The sequence below is a fragment of the Mirounga leonina genome, unplaced genomic scaffold (assembly GCF_011800145.1).
Source record: "Mirounga leonina isolate KUSES-001 unplaced genomic scaffold, KU_Mleo_1.0 Mir_127, whole genome shotgun sequence".
Classification (NCBI taxonomy): domain Eukaryota; kingdom Metazoa; phylum Chordata; class Mammalia; order Carnivora; family Phocidae; genus Mirounga; species Mirounga leonina.
Genome location: NW_023270316.1, coordinates 61,861,838 through 61,887,544, shown reverse-complemented (window position 1 = coordinate 61,887,544; position 25,707 = coordinate 61,861,838). Strand labels below are relative to the sequence as shown.

At 41.9% G+C, this 25,707-nt stretch overlaps 1 protein-coding gene and 1 non-coding gene across 2 annotated transcripts in view; one reads left to right on the top strand and one right to left on the bottom strand.

The window, feature by feature from the left end:
- FOXO1 (forkhead box O1) overlaps positions 1-25,707 on the bottom strand; it is a 99,577-nt gene that overhangs the window by 25,410 nt on the left and 48,460 nt on the right. The gene's annotated exons all lie outside the window — the stretch shown is intronic.
- LOC118009763 lies at positions 7,369-7,475 on the top strand. Its single transcript, XR_004679030.1, has one exon. It is a non-coding gene; the product is annotated as a U6 spliceosomal RNA (small nuclear RNA).

Sequence of the window (25,707 nt, the reverse complement as noted above, 5' to 3'; positions counted from 1 at the left end):
GAGGACATGCTTTCCCACTCTAGGGAAGGCTCACTGACAAAGCCCAGTCAAATGGTAGTACAGCTATGCTAGGGTTTCTGGAAATGTCCCATAACCTTGAGGGAGCTCCCACTCTGCACAGTAACAGAGGGGTCTTCTTCTCAGTAGCCCACAAGGCCAATGTGCTTCTTTCCACCTGGAACAAGGAAGGATGAGCAATGGGAAAGGGTTGTGTAGTATCATGTTGGAGTTTTTAACGAAGTAACTTCCGAGCAAGTTATGTTCTTACCAACAGAAGGAACAAGGCATGTTAAACCTTCGAAGAGTGCAATTTTAAAGTACTATTACTTAAGCCTTTCATCTATCCCTCCATCTTTCCTTTGGGTGGGTGCAGCACAAGGAAACCATGGCTCAGACGAGCAAGAAAAAAATGAAATTTGGATTATGTTTACAGCCAAGGGAAGGAGGAAAGGAGACACGTTGAACAATCCTCTACTGGAAACATTGCTAAAGTGTTTTTAAACTGCAGATTATACCACCACTTAAGATATTTTTTCTCCACTATTTTGCCCAGCATATTACAAAACTGCATCTAGGACTGAAATAGCAGATTGCCTCAAGAGCAAATGACAATATTTGTACCAGAAATGTTGGCAACCAGTGGCACAGATGGGTTTCTGCACAGCAATCTTCAAACTGGGGCTCCAGGAATAACTCCACCCACTGCACCAATGCTAAACTGCTGAATCCAAAGTCAGAAGGGCTCATTATTCCGTATTTTCCCACCACCTCCTTCCAAAAGGCACGTGTACCTGCCTGACCTCCTCTGCCTGGGAAAGGCTCAAACACAGAAGAAAAGGAGAGAGGAGACCAGCGGGAGAAGCTCCCCAAGCATCAACAGCACTGGATGGTAAATGATCCAAAAGAGGCAGGACACAAAAATGATGGTAAAATCCAGATAAGACAGTTATTTAACCTTCCCCTTCAAATACAAAAAATAAAAATAAAGATTTATCCAAGTTTCATCTTCTCTCCAGGGTTGGGTACCTTGGTCAAATAAAAAGTCATTTTTGTTAAAAGACAAACGCAAGAATTGAGGGAGAAACTGGCACCAACTATAATAATTACCAGGATGTTCCCGAAGGCTGTCAGTCAACACCTACAGCACAGCTCACTAGATGAAAACCAAACCTCCTTCAAGTGCTTAAAGAAAACAGCCACCTTTCAACAAAGGAGAGGGCACTTCCACGTCTGTTCTTACCAACTGCCCCCTGAGATGTGCTGTTGTTACCCTGTTCCTTTGCAATTTCTACCACATGGTCTAGAAAGGCAAATTCAACAAAAGTCTTCACTTAAGGAGACATTAAGTATGAAACTCACACAATTTAAAGTGCTGGCTTAGGCATGCACAGTATCCTTTCCCTGCCTTTGAAAATGGTAGGGGTTTGGAAATGGAAATGGGTCTCTGCCTCGGCGCAGACCATAGGTTCTTCCATAAAAAAAAGAGAATCAACGTACAAACGGTTTCAGGATATAACAGTGCTTTCTAAACTACCTTCAAATTATATAATGCAGAGTACAGAACACTGCATTTATGCTCCATATCCCTACATCTCCTATGGTACACAGAAAGCCTATAATCTCACAGATTAACTTCATTTAACAGAAATTTAGGGATTCAGGCAAACAGAATCCCACATTTAAATAAATGTTAATTTAACCCTAAAGAAACTGAGAAAGGAAGATTAAGGTAGGCTGACCCCCCGCCTTTCCTCTCCAACTGATTAGTGTGTTCCTAGGACAGGCTCTGGCTATAATTCCCTGAACTATACTTGTTAGCAGGGTCAGGTGAATCTGGAGAACAGAGCTCTTTCATTACCACTCCTGATTCACCTGCATCTGAATAAGCCAAGTGATGTCACAAGTGAAACTAAATTCCCTGCCAACCTTTCACCTTCCACTGAGTTAGCTAATTAAAACGATGGTGTTAAACCCTCCACAATCGCCAAATGGCTCACAGAATCCCAAAGTTCAGATTCCCCCCCCCAAACATACACCCCAACATTCAGCTTTGAAATACATCTTCATCCTTCTATTTGGATGAGTGTGTAAGATTAGGGTCGCGGGGCGGGGGGAGGGACTTACTCCCAAGCCAACAAATCACCCTAAGAAGACCCCCACTAAAAAGGGGTTGGGTAGCAATTATGACGATTTCCCCTTTATCCACCTCATCTCCTAAACCACGCTGGTAGAAGGTACCAGCCTGATCAGGGTGGCCTTCAACCAAATTGTCTCTAGAGAATTCACAATGAGCACCTATGGAAGCTTCCTTGGTAGAATAAACATAAACAGTCAACATAAACAGTCAACAAGACAGTGACTCAGAAGTGCCACTGATGTGTCCACAGGACAGTCAAGGTAGATCATCAAGGAATGACTGCAAGAGTGTTCAACACTAAAAGAAACCTCATACACTTCTGTCTATTCTCATAAACAGTTCAATCCAATTCTCATCAATTCTAAACCAAGAGACTGGCATGAAATTTACATTTTCTCCCCAATCAAGGCCTTCCCCACCAATGACATGGAATTTTAAAAAGAAAAAAAAAAGAGAAAGACAAAAAACCACATAAACACAGTCAGCACTATTTTTAGAAACAACTTTCATTTCCATTTCAATTTACTTAAAATTTGAAACTTGCTAATAATAGAAATAGTATTTAATTGTCACTAAAACCGGAAGTTGCTGAAAAATAAAATATAGTGTTTCAGAGCAAATTCAAGGATCTGTGTTGTAAAATATTTGGTCTTTGTTACTCTCTCAGCATTCAATTTGTAAAAAGGAAACATGTTCTAGTTTGGTTAATTAACCACTAACATAAGTCAAATAATGAACATTGCTGCCTCCTAAATAAATCAGAATAGATGAACAGAATCCTTTGAATGTATTCGTGTGAGAGCACATTTCAAAGTCAGCCCGGTAACTCCGTCTGGAAGTTCAGAAGAGGAATGTGCTTCTGGATGTCAACAGCAGGAGAGCCTTCAGGAGCCCCATTGTTCCTGTGTGCCGGGAGCTCAGCTGTTCGGAACTGGCATGAGTCGAGACAGGAAGAGATAGTCAGACTTCTGGGGCTGGTCACTAAAGCAGGACTGCACAAGGCCCGAAGCAGCAGATGTTTGAGGGGTGCTTGGCAACAGCAATGTGAAGACCTAAGTACTAGGAATCTGAAGAGCTACGGAAGTCTTACTTTTTGGCCATAATTTGCAATCCAGAAGTTTTAGCAGAAGTCTGCAATTTTGTCCTATGGCAACCTCTCTCCTATCTCTCCGGAGTGTTTATGGCCCTTACCCAACTCCTCCCAGTAACAACAGTATTGTCTTTCAAACCCTAAGGCATGCCTGAAAACATAACAGAGAGATTCAAAAGCCATCATTTCGGTCCAAGAATGACTATTCCAGCACAATGACAAAGAGAAGCCCACTTAGGTAAACAAAAAACCTATTTTCATAAAACAAGGAATTGGATTAGGCTAGTAACATCTAACAACATCTAAGCCAAATGATGCAAACAGAACACCAGGAGAGGAATTTATACCATGACTTAAATGCCACAAACAGGGAAATCCTCTCCTTGCTGAGACTCTTGGGTCCCTTCTTACGTAATGACTCCTGGCAGTTACCGTTCCTAAAATAGCTTTCTTTCCAAAATGCCCATTATCCAAAGGCCCACTCCTTCCCAGAGTTAAACTAAAGTTTTAGAGAAGTGTTCATCTGTCAAGGGTGCAGAATGAAAACAAAGATTGCCTTCAGCTTGCTTTCAAGGTGATGCAGATGGGAAGAAGCATCATGTGTAGGAGAAGACACTGAGCAGGTAGCCAAGAAATCCTGCTCTGCCTGGTGTCACTAACCAGCCTGGTGACCTCGGGCATAGCCTTAATCTCTCTGCTACTCAGTTTCCCTCAAGTAAATGGATGGCCTCCAAAGACCCTTCAACCCCTTTAAAAGTCTGTCAGTCTAAAAAAAAAAAAAAAAAAGGACCCCACTTTAGTAATCCCACCCAGTCTGAGGAAACAGAGGGAGGGACCTAAGAATACTCTAACACTCTGCAGGACAGATACTAACAATTCCCAGTGGTAGCCCAGCAAGAACTGAAATATGTCAACTCGGACCCAGAACGAGTCTGAAGATGAACCAAACACCAGCAAAAATCCAGAAAATGCAACAGATAAAGGTTAGCTTTTCATCTCCACAGCACAAAGGTCACCCAGCAGTCTCCAAGTCCAAAACTTGCCAGGACGGTTTAGACTTGCTGGGAGTAGAAGCACGGTGGGGAGTAGAGAGACACTGAAATGCCATTTCAGTTCAAGTAACATACCAGGAGCTGTAGTGATGCCTTCTGTGCAGCCTTTTTCAAGAAAACCAAATTGCTTGGGGAAGGGAGTGGACTTAATTTAACTAAGCATTTCACGAGGCAAATGACAATTTTTCATTTACCATTCCATTTTATATACTGGCCAGCAAAATCCTCTTCTACCTAATATCTACGGTCCTCTTCCTTTTATCCCTTTCTGATTTTTAAGGTGGTAGGTATTGCAAAAAACAATACATACGTTCTGCAAGACCTCTGGAGGTATGCAGCATGACTGATGGATGTAGGATGAGTGGAGGCCAAGAGGACTAGCAGTCTCGAGCTGAAAAGGCAAGAAGTTCACCAGAAGTCCATCGTTTCTATTCTGCAAATCAACTGAGAAATAAAGAGGCCCTTCGAAATAAAAAGGCCCTTCTGCCAGCAAGTAAGGAGGAAGGCGGAGTCCTGACAAATCCAAGAGGGAATGCACACTTTGGAAGAGGGCAAGATGGTACTTTGCTGCTGAAGGATGGCAATGACTTAAGATTGTTTCCTAGTGGCTCCCTCCTTCCAGACACACAGCACCAGAACTAGGCCCAGACATGGTCCAGACAGACAGCAGCTCATGGACAAGGCAAGCCCCACAAAAGGAAGAAACCATCATTGGCAAGGAGCTTCAGCCAAACTGGGCAATTCTGAGCAACTGAAGCTCCAGAGATGACCAGGAATGGAGGGAGGGACTAGTAGGTTAGTGTGCAAGGCAGCCCAAGGCCCAGAACAGGAATCCCAGTGCTGTCCTTACCCAGCAGGCCAACCAGGTGCCGGGAAGGAAAGAAAGCAGAGTGGAAGCTGACAGAGGAAGCACCCAATGGGGCCCATGAACAGAGAAAGTGTAAAACCATTAAAGGCTCTCCCTTTGTAATTTTACTGTTTTGTTATTTTTGCCAACCCTTATTTCCTGTGACGCGTGCTATATTTGATTGGAAAACTGGATGAAAAAGTCAGGAAATAGTTTCTTCTTCCTTAGGGGGCAGGAAGAATTGTAGCTCTCAAGGCCAACCTGAAGAGATAGAGAGTCACTACTGAGCGACACCACACAGTGGACAGCCTCTAAGATGCCCTAAGAATCTCCTGATATTCAGGCCCTATGTCATCTCCTCTCCTCCAGGCGCTCAGCTAAGCTAGGCCCCAGATTCCTGACCGCACAGAAACTGAAATAATGGTTGCATGTTATTTTAATCTGCTAAATTTCAGAATATGTTGTTATTCAGCAATTGATAGCAAAAATATCCCATTTCATTGAAGCCTTTTACGCAACTGAAATTAGGATTTCCTTAAGTACAAAGCCATCCAACTCAATAGCAGCTACTCTTCTTATCTTTGGGCTCAAAGACTTCATTAGGGTGCAGGATCCTAACAGAATGACATAAGGTAGTCAAGAGCTGATACACTATGTTTTTTCTTAATATTCATTTGTGATAGGGCACCTGAGTGGTGCAGTCGGTTACGCATCTGACTCTTGGTTTTGGCTCAGGTCATGATCTCAGGGTCATGGGATCGAGCCCCGCATTAGGCTCCCTGCTCAGTGGGGAGTCTGCCTCTCCCTCTCCAACTGTTTCTCCCCAGCTCATGCGCTCTCTCACTCTCTCAAATACATAAAACCTTAAAAAAAAAAAAAAGACACTCTCTCCCTCTCTGCCCTTCCCCACCGTTCTCTCACTCGCTCTCTCTCAACTAAATGTATCTTTAAAAACATGTATTTATGGGGCGCCTGGGTGGCTCAGTCGTTAGGCGTCTGCCTTCAGCTCAGGTCATGATCCCAGAATCCTGGGATCGAGCCCCACATCGGGCTCCCTGCTCCGCGGGAAGCCTGCTTCTCCCTCTCCCACTCCCCCCGCTTGCATTCCCTCTCTCGCTGTGTATCTCTATGTCAAATAAATAAATAAAATCTTTTAAAAAAAAATGTATTTATTTGTGATGAAGGAATGTATGTATGCGGTGCAAGATTCAAAAGAAGACCTCACCATTTCAAGTATCTGAATAAATGTACCCCAATTAAGGCCATCCTCAAATTCAGGGTTGCCCCCCCATCCCGCTTTCCTTAACTTTTTTTTTAGTAGGCGCCACACCCACCATGAAGCCCACCATGGGGCCTGAACTCACAACCCTAAGATTAAGGTATGAGAGCTGAGATCAAGAGTCAGACGCATAACCAACTGAGCCACCCAGGTGCCCCACTTGCTTAACTTTTTCCAAAACACTTATCACCATAATATACTTCACATTATACTTAGCTAATCATTATCTCTCTCTCCTGTTGGGATTGTAAACTCCACATGGGTAAGAATTTTGCGAGTGTTTTCTACTGCTGGGTCTCCAGCCCCCAGGCCTATGTGTTAGATATTAAGTACACGGTGACTCCATGAATAAGAAGGAGATATGGCGAGAAAAGTCTCTGCATATTCTTGACAGGGTCACTGATGTAGGAATTCATATATGACACTAAATTTAAAATACTTTTCATCCTGGATGTGTTACTTTTTACTTCTTTGAGAGCTCCAAAAGAAACAGAGGAGTTTTCTACAAAAACATGAATCTTGCCCTGGTGAATCTCAGAATGAAGACATCTGATAATAAAGGCCTTTTCCTTCAATGACTTTTGTGAAATTCTACTTTTGATAAGAGGTTCCAAAGCACATTTTTTTTTAAAGATTTTTTTTATTTATTTGACAGAGACAGAGAGAAAGAGAGCGAGCAGGGGGAGCGGCAAGCAGAGGGAGAGGGAGAAGCAGGCTCCCCGCGGAGCATAGAGTCCAACGCAAGGCTCGATCCCAGGACCCTGGGATCATGACCCGAGCCGAAGGCAGATGCCTAACTGAATGAGCCACCCAGGTGCCCCCTTCAATGCATATTTTACCTTAAATCAAAATCATTACAGATATTTCGAAGAGTGGCTGCATCATCTTTCCAATCATTGTATTGTTTAAGTCTTCTATGGGGAAAAAAACTTTAAAATTTCAAGTAACAAGAGAGGTTATACTCTACTTGTTTCAGCAGTACATATACTAATATTGGAACAATACAGAGAAGATTAGCATGACCCCTGTGCAAGGATAAAACACAAATTCATGAAGTGTTCCCTATTTGGGAGAAGGTACAATTTATAGTAAATTAAATGCACAGATCTTAAGAGACGGTTGAGTTTGGCAATTGCATACCCCATGGACCACCAGCCCAACCAAGAAGAGGACACTTCTATCACTCCTGAACGTTTCCTTGTGTTCTTTTCCAGTTGATCCAGCATTATTCAGACACCTGAAATGGTGGGGTCTTCTGGTCCTCCAACAATGGCAGCTTCTATTATGATTTTTATTCACCATAGTTTATTTTCACAGTTCTGGCACTGCACATAAATGGTCATATTTTAAAAAATTTAAAAAACAAAAAACAAAAAAAAACAGGGCTAGCAACACTAAAAAACAAAACAAAACCCAAGAGGCCGTGCGTACCACTGTGGTATGGCCGGTGTTACTCAATCTCTCTTATTCCTCATACTGTCCCCACAACCTGCTGGTTGGGTATCTCCTGGGGAATGCACATAACTTAAAACTATAGCGAAGACGACTCAAAATTCTTGGTTGCTATAGGTCAATAAATAAGTTAACGCTTTGCAAGTAGATTAAATGAAATAAATGATTAGGCTTGCTGAATGCTCGCAGACTGACATCTTCATCCAATAACACCATGTACATATTACTCTTCCAAGCTGGGGACATCATAATGTGCAATGCCCATCTCATTTAAACCTCATGCTACTCTCACCTCCTCCTCCAACCGCTCTCAGATGACTCAACACCAGACAAATTAATTTGAGAACCTGTGTACCTGGTCCTCTGTTGGGGGGGGGGGGACTATCAAAACTCAGGATACAGAGAAAGTTGCTTCCTGTCCGCAATTTGCTTAGTGAATCAGGCCTACAGTAGCTTTCAGGGAGTTACCTTAAATTCTGAAAAGCAACAGATCAATCCATATTTCAAAGATCCAGAACAAAGAACGTTTGCTTTTTGAACAGCAGTGAATGCAAGGCAGAAGAAAGGCTGACAGAAGGATGCCTAGGTTTCTACATGCCTCAGGGACATTTTCTGAATAGCTCCAATTCAACGACTAGAACTGTAACATCAGCTGAGCTCTGCCTTGGATGTGAGCTCCTGAAGGATCAACACTCTGTCTTATCCTTGTTTGTCCTTCTGCAGGACTTAGCAGAGTCAGGAAACCAAACTTTCCATCACCAGAAAGAATCTACAAGTTACTCTCTCTTGTTTCCAGTTTTAGTAACCCCAATTCCCATTTTCCCATCCCTTTTCTTACTTTACAAGTGATGGTGCCCCCCTACTGTCCTGCCATGAAATATTAAAGGAGTATATAGGGAGCATTTCTGGGTCTCCCATTATTAAACATAATTAAAAGGTACATAGCTTATGATAGTACCTATCTAATTAAGCAATAATTTCACAGCCTACACAATTATGTATATAAAACTGAACACTGCTAAAGTACCAACTATGCCTCAAGAATAGAAGGAAGCATTCTGAATAAGACTATTTAAAATCTAAGACTGAAGGAGGAGTACGGAATCTCGAGTCACACATATAATACAGTAATTAGAAAACAGTTCACTTCCAGGGTCTTAAGTGCCAGTTTACAATCATTCCAAGATGTTACTGTTTTCTCCTTATGTAATGTTAAAAAAAGCTTAGCAAGATAATTATACATGTTGTAAAGAAAAGCTTTTACCACTGCAGAGTGTGCTTTAAAAATATTTTAAGTTTGAGGCATCTGGGTGGCTCAGTCGGTTAAGCATCCAACTCTTGATTTCAGCTCAGGTCATTGTTCAGGGTCCTTGGATCGAGCCCCATGGGGCTCTGCACTGGGCATGGAGCCTGCTTAAGATTCTCTCTTTCTCTCTCTCCCCCGGCCCTTCCCATCTTAAAAAATATTTCAAGGGCGCCTGGGTGGCTCAGTTGGTTAAGCGACTGCCTTCGGCTCAGGTCATGATCCTGGAGTCCCGGGATCAAGTCCCGCATCGGGCTCCCTGCTCAGCAAGGAGTCTGCTTCTCCCTCTGACCCTCCTCCCTCTCATGCTCTCTCTCATTCTCTCTCTCTCAAATAAATAAATAAAATCTTTAAAAATATATATATATATATTTCAAGTTCAAATTTGAACCCTGGTAGTAAGTATATACAAACTACTGGACATTCTGACCTATGAGCTGGTTCTACCACAAGAAAAGGGAAATTTTAGTTTTTTGTTATTTGTTTTCCCCAAAAATTTATTATATAAAGAATCCTCTGGCTTCCAGTAAAATCTACCGCAACATAACAAAAATTCAGGCCTTTGGATCCTTCTGACATCCTTCTTTACTCCTTAATTAGATGTTTCATTGGCTTTCAAGTGAAACTCAACTACTGGCTCTGAGATCATTTACATTTACTTAGACATTTTAAGCCGCCCTGTCACCATTACAGAGCACTGCTTAATGAGGTCCCCTTACACAATGGCTGGCTTGACAACAACCCACAGTTAATACTAAAATGATCCAAGATTTGCTACTTTTTCTGAATTTAAAAAACTTAGCCTCCTCCCTAAAAATAGGAGGGGGAGAGGTATTATTTCATAAAGGGTGCTTCTACTTGAAGCATTTCCAAGAGAACTGTATAATCATCAAGTGGAGACTTAATATGAATTCAAATAAATTCACAAGTTCAACTCTCAGTCCTTGAACATGGAATCTCCCTCCTCCTTGACAGTGCACAAAAACCACACACTGATCACTTCTAGGCTATTCTGGAGTTTGTGTGTGAGAGCAGAAAGAGCCTAGCAGAAGGCAGGGCAGCAGGGGTAGAGAAGGAAGAAAAGAGAAGAAGAGGTGTCAGAAGCTTGGGCAGAAGTGGCCACGGGTCATGAAGAGCTGGCTGGAGAGGGTAAAAATGAGGCTCTCCAGAGTGTAGGAACCCCAACACCTTCATTTTGGGGGTGAGGAAATGCAGGCCATGGTCACAAAGCCAGCAAGTGACAGGAGTCAGGCCCAGGTCACCTGCTGAGAGGGCAGGATGCATAGACAATAAATGAAGAGATAGAGCACCTTTCTTCTCGCCTCACACTCCCCTCTAAGGAAGAGCACAAGAGGGAGGCAGGAGAAAAGGTGTGCAGCTGCAGGAGGAGCCATCTGGCTATGACGACTGGTTAATGGGCTTCTCTCTTCAGCGGGATCGACATGAGATATTATGTTTGTAACTTGGTTGAGATTTGTATACTCTCAAGAGGCCAAGGTTAACTCCTCGCCCCCAAATAAAGGAACACCCCACTAGCTTTGCATCACAAATGGAATATAAAGACAGTATAGAAAAACTGAGATGGATTAAAAAGTTTAATAAATAATTCACACTTTGCTAGAAATGGCAAGATGCCCCTTGATGCTAAACAGCCAAACCTGACTTTCTATTCCTTAGGGCCTGGCTCTAAAATATAAAATTTTATACTTGAAATGAGCTTTGTAGAGAAGAAAAAAACTTCCATTCAATAAGCTTAACTATTAACTTGGAGGGGGTTGAGTGCCATAAAAACCAGTGCTTCTCATACTTGAAATGCACAGGAACCACCTAGGACCTTGTCAAGAGGCAGATCCTGATTCAGTATGCCTGGGACCAAGACTGAGATTCTAACAAGCTCCCTGGTGATGCCGATGCCATCAACCCCACCCATGAACCACACTTGAAGTATCAAGGCCATAAAAAACACGAGGTATGAAAGTCACATTTCAAGGTATGTTTATTTCACAACTTGGCCTGCTAGCTACAGTACAGTGACATTCGAGTTCTTCTCCTCCTGGTGATTGACAGGCTCTGTAGAAATACAAACATAATTTTGGGGGGAGGGGAGGAAGGAGTTTAAGTCCAATTAAGTATAAAAGCACTGTGATTATCTAATCCAACAGAATTTACTCTGGGCTCAGTGAGGAATAACATAGTCTATGTGTTTTTTCATACAACAAAGGACAGTAAAGGTTGATAGTTATGGAATCTGATTTAATTCCTCTTGAGGGGCCAGATGGACCCAGTGTTCATTTGCATGAAAGCTCATCTTTCCTTACCGAAAAGAAAATTAACGCCCATTTGCTCTCAAATGCGCACTGCGTTGTTTTCCAGGAGTACTGAGGCTTTCATTCGGACAGCCCACTGGAAAGCCTGGGCCAAGACAATGGAATGGAGCTGGGTTGTTCTAATCCAGGTACAAAATTATTAGTAGTATTACCATTTCTATCCATGGTCTCATGTGCCTTAGTGAAAACGTAAGCCTTCTGAAGACTACCTTAAAGTCTTTGTGGGCTAATCCATATTTGAGGAATAAAATTTTAAAACCTAGCCTTAGGAAGCAATGTGGCTTTCTTTAGAAATCTTTACTCAAATGTGTGCCAGTTACTAGTTATACGACCTTAGGTAAATTACTTAACCTTTCTGTTTCCTCCACTATAAAATGAGGACAATAGCCACCTAAGGTTCCAGTAAGATCATGTACTTTGAGCTCTTTAGCAGCTCAGTGGTTGGCCCAGTGGGGTTCAAGGGCAGGATTATCACTGTTACCGTCAGGGCCACCTTCTCCAACTGAGCCAACCAATCCCAATTCGCATGGTGCTAAATATAATCCCTGGTAGGCTCTGTTCTCAGCCGGCTTACATTCCAAGCAAGCAACACATGTAAGTCACACCCACTTTTTAAACACCACATAATTCTTGATTTCTTTGTAATCATCAAGCACTAAGGTATTCAGGAAAGAAAGTCTGCAATACGTACAACCGTTCTCTTCACTGTCCCCAATGCCATCTCATCACTCACTAATCCTTCCCTGTCTTCCCTCAAGTTAGCCTCAGTCTGTCTGAAGACAGCACAGCATCCCAAAGTACTCCCCCAGCAGGGTGTAAGCAGGAATGGGCTGCTTTTTTTCTGCCAGTTTAGTACTGATCACGTGGGCAGGACTATTTACACAAAGCAAAACTCTGGAAGACCATTATTTACAAGTAAGTGTGTGTGTGTGTGTGTGTGTGTGTGATTAATACTTTGAGGTCCATAGTCTTCCATACATATTATCTCCATCAATCCCAACAATAACCCTGTGTATTTGGGATCCTATTCTTATTACTACAGATAAAATCTCACAGCGTTTAATACAAGAGACAAGTTCATGGCCACCCAGCCTTTCTGTGTGTTCTCTTAGTCTATAAGAGATCTCCCCAGTAAGAAGGTGGCAGGGAGGTGAATCATCTTTGTTATTGGAACCATCTACATAATTCAGTTACATTCGATTCTGACAGAGACCACTGGAGCCCACTTTTATCAGTGTGAGCTGCACCCCTCTAAGTTATCAGGGTCTGTAAACCGCAGCCCACCACCTGGAGGCCCTTAATCATAGTTTTAAACAAGGTCTCCTGGGCGCCTGGGTGGCTCAGTAGGTTAATCATCTGCCGTCCACTCAGGTCATGATCCTGGAGTCTTGGCTCAACCGGGAGCCTACTTCTCCCTCTGCCCCTCCCCCTGCTTGTGCTCTCCGTCTCTGTCAAATAAATAAAATCTTTTTTAAAAAGAATGTAAGCAAGGTCTCCTGTGCCAGAATGAAAATGGCAACGCTGCATCAAGGTTGAAGCCAAAACCCTGCATTTTGCCCTCGGTAATGGGTCCTGCCCTATAAAGAACCTTCCCTTGAGCTTGCGTTGGTCCCTTCTGCCAGTTCAGGGCTGGAAAGCAGCAGCCGGCCTTGGAGCACTCACACGCCTCCTGAGGACGGCAGAGGACCCTGTTCACCAGTGTGAAATCTCTCTCTCTGCCCCCTCTCCTCCCACCCCCTCTGCCCACACACCCTTCTTGTGCGCAGAGGGCCTTTTCAAAGGTATTAGAGGTGTGCTACAAAATCTTCACTAAGTAATTTAATAATGCGTGCGTGTACTTCAGTCCCAAACAGAGAGGAATGTGCCCAGGAGCCGGCAGGCAGAGGCGCATTCTTCCTGTTGCCCTGAAACTGCAGGCAGCCTTGTAGAGGGCTGGCGGGCGCTGCTCTGGGGACAAGCCCTCTGACCGCACTGCTCTCCCAACGTCAAGGGGCTGGACCTCATCTTCAATTTGTAACCTGGGTTTTTCTCAGTCTCAAATCATAGCCTGACAGATGTTAAAGTCTGACAGGGTCTAAAATCATCTTCTACTGAGTCAAGAATAGGACAAGCAAGACGGAGCAACGGAATAAAGGAGGTCCCAGTTCAGAGAAGGGGAATGGAAATCTACCCGCAGTGAGCGGGAGAACATGAAGTAGTGAAAATGGCTCTTTAAATGGCATACTGCACAGTGGTGGTTATTTTGTCAAGTACTGTTCATGGAATATGGTGACAAATGGGGAAGGACTGTGTCTTGCCAGTGGTATTTAGTTCAGTTTTTCTGGTTTTTTATTTTACTTTATTTTTAAGGAGGGGCAGTCACAAAAGATTCCAAGTTATTTTTAAATTTCTTTCCCTAATATTCTGATTGAATTCATAACCCTTTCAACTAATACAACATTATTTTCAAGAAGGAACAAAAACAAATTAATGAAATAAGCCAGTCTGGCCCACTAGCATGAAAAAAAAAAAAATCACATAACACTGAAACTTTAAAAGAAGAGTCAGTACTTTCTTGAATGGATTCTTTCGGGAATATTTACACATAAAATATGGCTCACACGGTCACTATCCACCCAAACTGGTGAAGCAATTTTTATGAACTAAGTTGTTCTTGCTTTGCCCTCCGTAATGTCACTCATTCTGTGCTACTCCAAGTGCGGTTCAGGGACCCACAGCAGCACCTGAAAGCTGGTTGCAAATGCACGACCTTAGGCTTCACCCCAGACCTAAGGAGTCAGAACCTACATTTGTACAAGATCCCCAGGGGATTCATACACACATTAAAGTTTGTTAACCACCATTTTGCAAGACATTTATTATTTAAAAATCACTTAAGCCCATTTTAACAGCTCTGCTAAGAAAGTCTTCCCTACACTGAGATGTAATATGCCTTCCCCTAAGTCCCATTTATGGATGCTTCCCTAGTAACAAGAATACTCAGGGAAATAACTCTAAAGTTAAGCTTGTGTAAAATACTTTTAAAACAAACTCAAAATTCTCCCTTTGATGTGTGCAATGTTTTGGGGGGGAAAAGAAACATTAAAACTATTACAAGCTTTCCATACCACCACACTTGCCACTATTTCTATTGACCATCAAAAAGTGTACACTAAAAAATGCAAGCAGGTATCCACATTAAATCAACAATATCAACTGAGCAATAAACATGGCAATAAAAGATTCAAGTGAAGAACGGAATACAAGAAAAGCTCTTCAAGGTCAAATTATTTGCAAATTAGTCTTGTTGGGGAAATCTGTTCCATAATTCAGAAGGAGAAAGACAACTGTTCAAATGCAGCATGGGGATGATTTTTCCCCACATGCCAGTCTCTATGCTCGGCATTTTAAACACATTATCGAATTTAAGCCTATCACAGCCCACAGAAGGTGAGCACTGTTTTAGTCTATGTTTTATTGAGGTTTAATTTACATCAAACCAAGAGCTGATATCTGCTGTGTATGGCTATACGAATTTTTACATTTGTTTATCCCCATGTCACCACCCCCCACCGCTGAATCATTTCCAGAACCCTAGCAGGAGGCTCTCTTATGCCCCACCCAGTCAGCAGCCCCTTCCCCACCACTATTTTGACTTCTACCACATACACTAGAGTTTTGCTTGTTTACGGAAATTCATACAAACAGAATTGTGCAGAATGTACCTAAGCCATGTCCACTGAATAGTTCCAGATGGATCAGCATGGACAGGGAAAAGGGCAGGTCCTGCTGGGAGTGAAGAATGAGTAAAACAACTATAGGAGGCAGGAGAGTGTCTTACTGTATGGAAGGTGGACTGGTAGAGGAGTCTGTAGGAAAGGAAGCTGGAAAGATGGGCCTTTCAGATGGTGAGTGGCCTGGAACGCCAGCAGAGAGTGTCTGAAGGTGTTTGAGATAAAGGATATAATTAAAGTGACATGTCAAGAAATCTGTTGTGGTAGCCTGTCCAGAGTAGAGTGAGGAAAAAGGAAACTTGAGGCAGCAAGCCCAATGTAGAGGTCCAAATAGGAGATGGTGACTGCCACAGGGAAGGAGAGAGGCAAAACCCCAAGGAGTTTCATCCTGACACTTGACAGAGGAAGCTGGAATTGATGGGAGGAGTTTTCCATAGCTCTAGAATGAGACTCTTGAGAGAATGGTGGTGAATGCTATTCAAAATATAATGTAGGCGGTAGGGGAAAGTGGTTTTAGGGAGGAAGGTGAGTCTAACACCACGTGGTCACCAGCTGGCTGAAAATTAGACTAAAGCTCGGAGAAAGATGTAGAGAGGTAGATACTAGAGAATACGGGAGGTGAACAAGACAGCAAGAACTAAATGGGTCTCCAGAAACCGTGTGTTTGTTCTCACCTAGCTGAACCCAGTGAGAACAGAAACCACAGGACTGAACCCTGGGGAACCCTTACTCAGAATGCAAAAAAGGGCCGAGGATAGGATAGGAGTTGGATAAAAAACAAAAGATCGGAGCATAATTTAGCAACAATTCCTGCAATAAGCATTCAATTTAAAGACACTTTTTCTCAAGTACAACCACTGTAAACGCTGAAACAGGTTCTCCAAGAAAACACAAGGTACTTCAGAAGCTTCATTAACTCTTTCTAGCATCTTCAAGGTATTACTTTGCAAATTACTGTCTGGGTATGCTAAACTTAGTAAATTATTGTTTGGGAAGACTAAATAGCAGCCCAGTACTCCGAAAGAGTTAATGGAGCTTCCAAACTGTCTAATTTACTCCTAAGATACTTTTCCTATTCAAGACTCTAGCTCAATTTGCATATCACCAGTGATGATTAAAAGGCAATCCATGAAACTAAGCATTCAAATTTCTGACCAAATCAGATCTAACAGATCCAATATTTTATTTAGACTCCCTAATCATAACAAATTCTAGATGATTAATAACCCATCAACAGTGATACTTCCTCAAGAAATCCACTACAAATAAAAACTGAAGGGAAAATCTGAGATCAATACCTGCACAGGAACGATGTCTGAAAACATGAGCCTAAGCCATGTCCAGTCTGTGTATAAAATTATCCCACAGGCACAGACTATTAAGTCAATCCCCCTCTGTTTGCCTGCTCTGCATTCATCTCCCCCTTCACAGACTTTAACTTCTACCAGATGACAAATGATAAATTGGGTTTGCTAAAGCCCAGCCTTTAGGAGATATTAAATAAGAATCCCTACGATGAGGCATGCTTCTTTTCTCTAAATGAGGACAATAGGTAATATGAAAAGAGTAATTTAGCTGTTGACTTGAAGCTAATTTTTATCTGCTCGAGCCACTTCCAGTTATGCTGCCAATGATATTTTACATTATTCCCTGAATGAACTTACTCTATTAATCAAAAGCAAGTTGGCAAGTTTTATACACAGCATTAAGCAGTGATTTTTAAAACATAATGCACAGAAAGCGGAAGCATTGCTAAAACATTCAGATGTTTCATTAAAGAAATAAAGCACTCTCCCATTTTTCAAATTTTCTTTAATGATCACATTTTTAAAATTATAAATACAAATGCAAAGCCAAATTAGTTCTCAAGTCTCCAAGTAAATCTGAACAAATGAATCTTCTGAAACGCCCAATACATTAAACACGATTCTTCACTGTAACCCCATTTCAGAATTCTTACTACAATTTTCAGTGGTTAAATGGCTTTTTTTGGTCAGACTGGCACTTTTGGGCACATGTTTTATAAGATGTTACTCTTGCCATGCTGGTCTTTTGAAAAAGATAAAGCAATAACTAAGTATCTTTGTACAAGCACAGTTTTTATCATTAACATCTTGACTTGAGGGGCGCCTGGGTGGCTCAGTCGGTTAAGCATCTGCCTTCGGCTCAGGTCATGACCCCAGGGTCCTGGGATCGAGCCCGCTTCGGGCTCCCTGCTCGGCGGGAGGCCTGCTTCTCCCTCTCCCCCTCCGCCTGCCGCTTCCCTTGCTTGTGCGCTCTCTGTGTCAAATAAAATCTTTAAAATATTTGAACATCAGGACACCTGGGTGGCTCAGTTGTTAAGCGTCTGCCTTCGGCTCAGGTCATGACCCCAGGGTCCTGGGATTGAGCCCTGCATCCCCGTGGTAGATTCCCTGCTCAGCGGGGAGTCTGCTTCTCCTCCCTCTCCTCCACCACCTGTGTGTGTGCACTCTCTCTCTCTCTCTCAAATGAGTAAAAAATCTTTTAAAATAATCTTGACTTGATAAATACCTTGAAATGGATATACTAAAGATCCTCAGTTCAGACCGGTTATATAATCCAAAAACAAACTGTAAGATTTATGGTTGAAAAATAAGGTGGGTGCCTGGCTGGCTCAGTCCATAGAGCATGTGACTCCTGATCTCAGGGTTATGAATTCAAGTCCCACATGGGCTACACAGATTACTTAAAAATAAAATCTTTAAAAAAAAAAAAAAGTAACTGGAACTCCATGGAAGTACATTTTTTTTTTAAGATTTTATTTATTTATTTGTCAGAGACAGCACAAGCAGGGGGAACAGCAGACTCCCCACTGAGCAGGGAACCCGATGCGGGACTCGATCCCAGGACCCTGAGATCATGACCTGAGACGAAGGCAGACGCTTAACCAACTGAGCCACCCAGGCGTCCCTGGAAGTACATATGTTGTTAATGAGATTACATATATAACTTTCCGAGCAAAGAGGCATTGGTTGAAATCACACACAGAAAAATTCATGTAAACTTTCACAAAAGACAAGCATTCTGGTTTTCTCTTTATTTTCAGTGCCATCATCATAGGAACAAATTACATTTTTTAAACTTTTTTAAACTAGCTACAGACTTAACCAACCTACATCTTGGCTGTAGGTTATGCGTCCTCTCTTTAACTTTGTGAAGGTGAATCTGAGTGAAGGAACTGGGAAGCGAACAACCAAGAGACAGTGGATCTATTCTCTGGTATTGAAACTAGTCATCCGCAAAAAAAATTAGGTCTGCTGTACAACTGAGAAATTCTCAAAAGAAACAGGTACATAAGATTAAAAGAAAAGCTCTCAAAGGAAATATGAAAAACCCTTTTTCTCCCCAGGCTCACTTATGAGGACAAGAAAAAATTTTTAAGTTCAAAGCATAAAACTCATTAATACAAATCCCTTGGGGTTCAATGAGAAGAACATGGGAAGATGCATAATCAGTGTACATGTTTAATGTAAAAGAGAATGAAATTCACAGAAACAATATAAAAAAAAATATTTCAAATACCAGTGGAGAGGTATTTATCTTCAAGTGGTACTACAGTTTTTTTTTTAATGCCCATGTTTTTCTAGACAAAATCATTTAGAGGGGCATCTGGCTGCCTCAGTTGATAGAGCATGAGACTCTTGATCTTGGGGTTGTGAGTTCAAGCCCCACGTTGGTCCTAGAGCTTATTTAAAAAATAAAAATAAAAATAGGGCGCCTGGAGGACTCAGTCAGTTAAGCAACTGCCTTCCGCTCAGGTCATGATCCCAGGGTCCTGGGATCAAGTCCCACATTGGGCTCCCTGCTCAGTGGGGAGTTTTCATCTTCCTCTCCCTCTGCCCCTCCCCCTACTCGTGGGCGTGAGTGCTCTCTCTCTCAAATAAATAAAATCTTTTTAAAAAATAAAAAATAAAACTAAATCATTTAGAATTTTTAAAAAACTGTTATTTTAATTTTATCCCAATACAATGCATCCTATCTAGCAGGCATGATTTACCATCTTGGCCACTAACTGCCAATCATTTTAAGGCTTTTCCAGGATTTGTGCCAGAGATTAACAACATATCCTTTTAGCTGACACATGTAACGATGGTCCCAAATGCAATACAAAACAACAACATACTACCAACTACCAAACCATACTACCAAGCTCATCAACTTGATAAACACAATTTTCTGCATGTTACTCACACTACCATAAAATCGGCACCGAGTTCAAGGTCCATTTTGTGTGGGATGAGTAAGGGATGAATGTGAACACAACACACACTCAACTCACCCATTCACTGTCTTAGTCACTCAACAGCTAGACCACCGTTAGGGCCATCTCCTTAGCCGTTTTAACTGAAGGCACTGGTAATAATCTTTCAAGTCTCTTTCAACTTCTTACTACGCCTATGCCTTCTATTTATATTTTACTTCTCTCGGCACACACTTAAAAGATAAATCTACCATTTCAATACATGGTGATAAGGAGAAACAAGACATATCACAAAGTAGGTTAGATGTGGCTTTTTGGTAGTTTGTGTTTTGTTTTGTTTTGTTTTTTTTAAGATTTATTTATTTATTTCAGAGAGAGAAAGAGAGGACAAGAATGCACAAGCAGAGGGAGAACCTCAAGTAGACTCCCCGCTGACAAGCGGAGCCCAATTTGGGGCTTGATCTCATGACCCTGAGATCATGACCTGAGCTGAAACCAAAAGTCAGACGCTCAACCCACTGAGCCACACAGGCATCCCAGTAGTCGTTAACGTCTTAGTAACACTGACTGTTAGGTCAAAACATGTTTGTTATCCAATCGAATCCAAACTCGATCAAAACCCTAGCTGGTCAATTAATCCAAAAAAAAAAAAAAAAGACAGTACAGAATTTTTTTTAATACAGGATTTAAACATTTACCTTAAAAATATGCATGTAAAAGTGTTTTGCTAAAGTAAAAAACCTTTCCTTTGAGGCAAGGTCCTATGGTTGGATTTCCAGTCTTTCTTACCAATCCACAATGCATTGTCACCAAATACTTACATTTTTTATTTCTCTAAAGTGGAGAAGGAATCTGCCCATAGCATAGCAATCCAACTACAGAATTCTTCATGCTTTCCCCCTAATCTTTCATAGGGTCTGATCACACCTAATTTATCAGCAACTTAAGTCTTCCCCAAATGTTCACTTAGTTTTCCTAAAAACAATTATTTCATTCATATTTAAGGGGTTCGTTTAATAGTTAATTTTTATTAATTGGGAAAACAAGTACAACTGCACAAACATGTCTGAAAAAGCACAACCAAATTCCAAGAGAAAGACAACTAACATAGTGCACTAGAGGGTAGCTCAAGCAGTCAGATACCACATTCAATGAGTAAGGGGGTTTTATGAAGGGAATGGAGAGCGTGGGTTAATGTGCGTGCTGGCGAAGTGAAGGCCCAACTAGGAGAGCTTCTACTGTAGATGCTGGTGTTGCCACCAAGACATACCCTAAACACATTTGGGCCAAACGGGTAAAGATGTTTTGTTTTTTTAATGTTTGATTTAGGGTTTTTTTTTCAGATTTTATTTATTTATTTGACAGAGAGAGACACAACGAGAGAGGGAACACAAGCAGGGGGAGTGGGAGAGGGAGAAGCAGGCCTCCTGCGGAGCAGAGAGCCCGATGCGGGGCTTGATCCCAGGACCCTGGGATCATGACCTGAGTCGAAGGCAGACGCTTAATGACTGAGCCACCCAGGCGCCCCTGATTTAGGTTTAAAGTGATAGAATTAGCCTGAATTGTTTCAAGTTCGATACTTGCCACCCAAGAAGCACTTATATTAACACTTTAAGTGTATAAGAGTTGCATGTTACTTGTTCCTGCAAGTCCATCTTCTGGAAAATCTAAAGAGTGATAATTGTATATATATATATGTGCATGTATGTACATGCTAGTTAATGTGCACCTATGACCACATGTAACTCTCAATTATTTCATAATTACCTTGATGCCAGATACATTTTTTTAATTCTCCTAAGCTTTGGAATACATAGTATTTTCTGTAGGTGGTTCTCTTTGCATGTTTATCTTCCTATGTGTTCTACATACCTATATTAGAACTGATTCAGATGCTTTCACCCTGGTGTCAGATTGGTACTAGACAATGACACCAAGCCACCAGCATCAACGAAAGGAGAGACACATAACCTATACTGCAGATGACTGAAAGATGATGCTACTTAATCATCACAAGCCCTTTCCTGCGGGAGGCTTTCTTTGAAAATGTCATAACAGGCAATATGGCTCTAAACCAGACAGCTCTGTATTTGTTCACATATTGGTAAATATTACTGACATCCCTAAATACTGTTCTTTGTGGAAGAAAAAACCACAAGCCACTGGGTTAAAATGTTATTTTTTCCCCAGACAGAAACCAAAAGTGTATTTATTTAACATTATAGAGAGTTAACCAGCTATATGTTTAATTCCTCCTAAAATCCAATTGGTTCCTCTTTGACAGAAATTCTTTCCTCTTAAACTGCTTCAGCAGCAATGCAAATTTTGCTATAATCACATTTGTTAAATGCCACAGAAACCTGAATTCTTTGTTTCCAGAATTTAAAAACTGGTACATATTTCATGATTTACTAAAAACCAAACAAATAATACTGGATAGTGCTGCTCTTCATTGTTTATGCAAAAAAAAAAAAAAAATGATTTAGCATTTTTTAAAAACTCTGAAGTTTCTAACAGTAAAAGAAAGGGCATTCCTATGAAAACTAATTATGCTAAGTTATGTTAAAGTCCTTTTTAAAAAAAAAATTATTTATTTGAGAGAGAGAGAGAAAGAGAGCACGAGTGGGAGGGGAGGTGCAGAGGGAGAAGCAGACTCCCCGCTGAGCAGGGAGCCCAACACAGGTCTCGATCCCAGGACCCTGCGATCATGACCTGAGCCAAAGGCAGATGCTTAACAGACTGAGCCACCCAGGCTCCCTATGTTACAGTCCTTTTAAGTGTGCTTTCAGATAAAAATATTGTAACTTAAATTTTTCAAAATGATTAATATGCACATACAGGCACGCAAGCACACGCGCACACTTTTGATTAACTAGAACCCAGTCCTTACTCTTAGCCTGCAAAACCACATGCTGTAGAAAAAAGTTAATACATGTCTACAGAAGTAAATAACTAAAAACAGAAAAATAAACTCTTAAAATCCACTGCTTAATCGTATCATTTTATTCCCTTATCAAGGAATAAGTGCATGACTTCCAGGATATTTTGAGGATAATTTCAATCTGTTTGCAGATGCTCCATTACAATTCTAAGAAGTCCAGAGTGTCACAGTTGGTGCTTAAAACTTTTAACAGTATTACTGTCAACAACTCACATATGAAGAATGCCCTCCCCAACAATGCCCTACTTTCAAATACAAATGATGGGGACATGGCCCTCACTTTTCCAGCCTCAACTCTAGTATACCCAATTCTAACTACAACACACTTCTCGATTCCCTTATCACGCTCACCCTCTACCACAAGCATCCCTTTGGTCAGGGCTGCTCCTACCACCCTGGATTTCCTCCTTGCCAGCCCAAATACTGCCTCAGCCTGTTGAAATTCTACCTCCACTTCAGTACCCACTTAAGGTGGTGGGCAGCATCTTTCCCCGGTGCTTCCACCCAGCATGACCTTTCCAGTTCCTGAAACCCCATGGCATTCCCTTCTGCAGCACTCTCCAGTCACATTACCACCATCCTTGCAGGCCAGTCACTAGAGAAGCCCTGACCAGCTGTTAGCCACTCACAGAAGAGGCTAGCTGTGGCATCACCAACTGCACAAAGGGAAGGAACACCACCACTGGTGATCAGCAAAGATGCAGGGCTAGCAAATGTGACCGACTAATGTGTGGCAGGACACCACAAATTATACCAATAATACTGCCAACACTAACCACTAAAAGATGCCTCTTCACATCAGCTGACAAGTGTTTAAAGCTGGTTAAGCACGAATCTAATAATCTAGAAGATGTGCATGAGTGGATACATCATAAAATTATCAATACTAATAAAAATATCAACAAATCTGGAACAGAAAAGATACCCTGACAGAATAATACAGTGGAATTTACTGAAAGGCATGTCTACTTAACCAAAACACTACAAAAACAAGTTTTCCAAATGTCTGATAGCAAGATAAAGCAAATGTAAAAACTTAGATCAAAAATAACATCCATTACTCTAGTGACCAAGGAGGTTTCAAACATACCAAGTTGACAATCTACCAAAGTGAGGTTATAACATCCTTCAAACACTGAGACTATACCACACCCATCCTGTCACCTGAAGCTGTCTAACTTAAAACAGACTATTTCAAGGACTAGCAATAGTCCTTGAAATAGTACTCAGAAGTAGTACCCCAGTTTCTGTCAGCTTATGAAAAAGGGGTTTTAAATGACTGCACATCATGTGTTCTATTTTTTAGAAGGGCAGGGCTATGGAAGTGGATGTTCATGCCAGACTACCTGCCAGGTGTCCGCCTGTCCCTCTGTTCTCCCTGAGGGTCCTGTGTACCCACCATCCAACTTCAGTGCCATCCCTGTTCCCCACTTTCTTTCTTTTTTTTTTTTTAAGATTTTATTTATTTGACACAGAGAGAGACAGCTAGAGAGGGAACACAAGCAGGGGGAGCGGGAGAGGGAGAAGCAGGCTCCTGGTTGAGCAGGGAGCCCGATGCGGGGCTTGATCCCAGGACCCTGGGATCATGACCTGAGCGGAAGGCAGATGCTTAATGAGTGAGCCACCCAGTCACCTCTGTTCTCCACTTTCTGAAATCTGATCCCATCCTGACCCTGCTTAAAACCCCTTGGTGGCTTTCTTTTTCCAGGCTGGAAAGGTAAAGATCAAGGTACAGGTACCACCAGGTAAAGATCAAGTTCATGCAAGGTTCTCAGATCTGACCCTGCCTGCCTCTCTGCAGCCTTGTCTCACTCTGCCTCTCATCCTTCTGACTTTGTGTGTGGGCTACCGAGACATACTGTGCCATGTTGTGCTTCCTAGAGGGTCTCCGTATCCCTCCTGACCAGAGGTCACTGCTGCCTCCTGCCATGTCTCTCCCTTGTGCCTTGTTCAGGCCTCTGTTACAGAAAGAGGCACATGGTATTGCAACTCTGCAACACCTGGAAAACTGGGGGACCATCCTGAGTACTTAACAAACACAGCAAGGAATCAAAGAGTATATGATGTCTACATCAGTGTTGCAATCCTTGGACTACTGTAACATTCCAAATCCCCAGAGGTAAACAACTATCCATCCTAGTCACTAAATAGGAGCACCAGAAAACCCATATTATTCTTGGAAACACTTTTAAGATATACTTCCATGAGCTTCCCATTTGGGGCTTCTTACAACCTTCATTTGTTCCAAATGCACTCTACTACATGTCAGGCACGGTACTAGGCACTATGAATGAATGCTAAAGTAAAGCACTGTCTCCACTCTAAAGGAACTTAGATCCCACTGGGGGATTCGACAGCCCCAAATAAGCATTCAGCAGTCACTATTCCACACTACTTAGTACAATACACACAAATTATCAATCCCCATACATTCAATGCTTTTATTCTTGTCTGCTACTTAACCTGCTTTGGCTATAAAACCCTATCTGTTGCTCTTGAGCATTTCCTAATGTTTTACACCTTTCCAATACATGGCAACATAAAGGTGGACTGGAGGTGACAATAAATGAAATCTGTTCGTACAGATAGGGAATGAAACAGAGACAGAATGGCCCAACATCTTCATTTTACAAAACAAAGTGGACCAAGGCAGACAAATTACATGAAGTGCCTAGGGTCCTCCAACAGGTAAACAGCTGAACTAGATTTAGAATCCAAATCTCCTAAATCTCAGCTCACCCCCTACCTGATAGTGACATGTGCTCTGCGATGTGTTAAATTCAGTCCACAGTCATATGAAAACTGGTGTTTCTTGGAGCATGGCAAATGACAAAAGCCAAAGACAACAAGGTAGCACCATATAATCTCATAACCAAATGCTTCCTTCAGCTGCTAACATTTTTAGCATTTGTGGTAAATAGAACTGTTGGTCCCAATTGTTCCCTTGTGGCTATTTCTATGGCCTCTTGCTGAATGAAGTACACTTCCCTACTCCTTGATTTCAGGCTTGGCCATGACTTATTTTGGCCAATGGGATGCTAGTGAACCTGGCACTAACAGAGGCTTGAAACGACTCGCACAGTAAGGCTGCCCCTCCTGAGCATCTAACATCATCATGAGAAGAACTTATCCCAGAGTCACCGACCTTCCAGTCTGGACCTCAAAGTGAGAAACAGAGCTGCCCCAGGCAACTTCATACACATGAACAAGAAATAATGCTTGGTAGGTGTGTGACACCAAGATTTTGAGGTCGCTTGTTATGCAGCAGAAGATGACTGATACACTGTCCTTCAAGTCAAAAATGCATACTTATGGTTACCTGTCATGGCTATATCCCCTTAGAA